Source organism: Agrilus planipennis, unplaced genomic scaffold, assembly GCF_000699045.2.
Source record: "Agrilus planipennis isolate EAB-ADULT unplaced genomic scaffold, Apla_2.0 scaffold35, whole genome shotgun sequence".
NCBI classification, from domain to species: Eukaryota; Metazoa; Arthropoda; class Insecta; order Coleoptera; family Buprestidae; genus Agrilus; species Agrilus planipennis.
The window spans coordinates 334,052-337,127 of record NW_020438957.1 but is presented as its reverse complement, the minus strand read 5'-3'; positions in this window follow the sequence as shown (position 1 = coordinate 337,127).

The window sequence follows — 3,076 nt, the reverse complement described above, 5'->3', positions numbered from 1 at the left end:
CGTTACTTAATTGATTGCACGTACTAAATTTTATATATTATTATGTAACGAAAACGATCGAAAAAAGAACGTACCTTAAACTATTAAAAATTAATCTTTTATAATTACCCAAGCTATAAAAAGTGCAAAATGATATTTTTCTATGTACCTGTACTTACCTTGCTATCATGTTCCATAGTTTCACAAGCGTTCGTAAACTTATAACGCCATAACGATTTAATATTTCCTCTTTGCTAATGCACCTTAGGCAATGTAGCATAAAATGTAACGCCTTATGCAAGTTATCGATAATTTTTTGAAAATAAAGCGAAAGTCAAGGTTGACCATCTTATCCCAGTTTAGTTTTTGGGACATTTTATTAATTAAATATTTCATGTTTCACATAGCCGCCGTATATAAAATTACTTGCCCAACTTAACAAGAACTTTCGAAAATTTAACTTAAAACAACATTTGTGCGGTTTTCGGAATTACACTTTAAATTAGATTATAATTAATTGTAGCTGGTTAAAACAACAAGAACAAGGCTCTTACTAGAAGGAAGCAGAAACGTTTTGATAAAATTGTAACTCAATTAAGGAGATTAGGACCAATAAAGTTGAATTAAAAAATAGAAAAGCTTTTGTCGGTCAACCATTTATTAGCGTCGACCGCATATGCAGGTTCATATTTCGTAAAATAATAAATAGCCCATTTTGCGTTAGGAAATTTTAAATGCACTTTCTGGTGGTAATTTTCTAGAGCTTTTTCGCTCCAAAAGTCTTACATTTATGTGAAATATGTGTGTAATTTGCTAACTAGGTTCCTCAATTTTACACTTTTTTTGCTTGAATACTAAATAAGTTCCACTACATTTCACATTCTGTAATAATAGCTCAATTTGGATAAAATAGTTAAAATGAAAGATCTACAAATGCGTTGAAAAGTAACTTTTTGAATAAAATTGATTTCACACTCAATGGATACTTCCAAGGTTATTGTGACACCATACATATATTTCACTTCGGAAACATTTCCCGACATGTAGATAATTCGGTGAATTAAGGATATTGTTATACATACAAAATTTAGAACAAATAAAATGTAAAGTTTAAAAGTTTAAAGTAATTTTGCTTTCACCTTTACAAATCGATCATTTACTAATATCATCGGACCTATATCGCTAATAGTTCTACAAACACTTGTTTTATTAACAACTTATTAACTTTTTAAAATGAAAATACACTGTATTACAGCTTAGACGAAGAAGTTGAGTATTCAAAGTTGATTTGTTTATTCGTAATAATTAGTAGCTAATAATCGCAAACATATTTGTATGTTACCTATAGTCAATTGCAAACTAATAAATAAAATCGATTTTTATTAGTGCAAGTGAACTAGAAATAAACGTCACGTTTTCTAAAAGCACGATTCTCATGCTATGCATAAAATCGATACAAATCAGTAAACTAAACAATGGCCCTTCTTATTTTGTGACCTTATATATGTGTCAAAGAAAATTTTAGGTCATACAGAACAATTTTATTTAATTTCACTACATTTTAGTCCAAATGAAAATACTGGTTGCTTTATACTGTTTGCTAAAAAGGACGAGTGCAAATTGTCCAAATTGTGCTGAAGAAGCCATGGTATGACGAAACAATGTTGTTAAGTCCATTTAATAAAAATTATGAAATTCATACAGTTTTCATTCTAATAAAAAAGTTGATTTAGATGAAATCTACATGTCAGAAGGGACTTTCTCAGAAATTTCACGTCTTCGATGCAGCATCTCTAACGCTGATGTTTCTCCAGTATAGACAACGTCGAATTTTGCTTTTAGTACAGCCTTCGTATTTCAATATATAATGGATTTTATATATCATTACTACAATTCTGTTGTTGTTAATATGCAACTAACTAACTGCCTACTGAAAGCAATGACATAATTTATTGCAGTTTCATTTTTTTAGATTTTTATACAATCACTTATTTTTTTCTCTTTCGGTATAATATTCACATTTTGTATTCCGTTTGTTTCCATTGCGAAACTTTTAAAGGTAAATAAAACAGCCTTTCAAATTCAGAGCAATTACTTATTATAACAAAAACCTGTGCATTTGCCTTTTAGTAATGAGTTACAGCATACGTACTTACTAATTATTGTTTTTTTAATATCTGTGTGTTATTAATACAAAAAAATAGGATGATGGACGAAGTCAATCTCTGTTTTAAGGATTCCATGTTGTAGCTTATAGGACCTTTCGTTGTTCCTCTGTCGATCCTTACTTTTAAAATTATTATTAGGGTGTACTTTGGAATTCTGAGTTTTGAATAATATGGGAGTTTCATAGCACAAGTAACAAGTCTAAAAATCATTCATCTCTAATTGTGCGTTTAATTGTTATGAGGCAAATAATTTCTTCTACTTATACATACTATGTATAATTAATAAACAACCGTAGGCCAAAATGTTTTCATGTCCATTTGTTAAAATACTTACTTCGTACGCGTTTAACAACATAAAACATTTTAAAACGACATACTTTTGCTTTCATTACACTAGTATTAAAAATAATTTTAATACAAAGAACAATTACATCGTCAAGTGTTGTTTTTTAAATTGAAATTGTTTTTGAAAACAGGCTATTGACTCATTACGTATTCCATTAAAATTTCAAAACAGAACATTCATATCAAAAACGGTGTAATACACTTACTCTGTAATAAAGTTTAGTATTACTATGAATATTTCGTCATATACATATATATATATATATATATTAACATGTCGGCGAAATTTACAGCACATACATGTATTATACAAACATATGCCATTTATACATAACGTTTATTCACGCTCAATAACATTTTATTTTTGTATTAAATTTTTAGTGCATTTCTTTATCAGTACCTTAAAAATTATTATCGGTAATGAAGATATAATTAATTAACAATCTCGGTAACTCATTAAAAACTACGTATTAGTAGATTTCTTCGGTCAATTACGAAACAAAACTTTCTCACTCTTTTTGTGGCATAATCACATTAATTTGTAGCTAATAAAAAATTAATTTGACTTTTTTTCGTTGAAAATA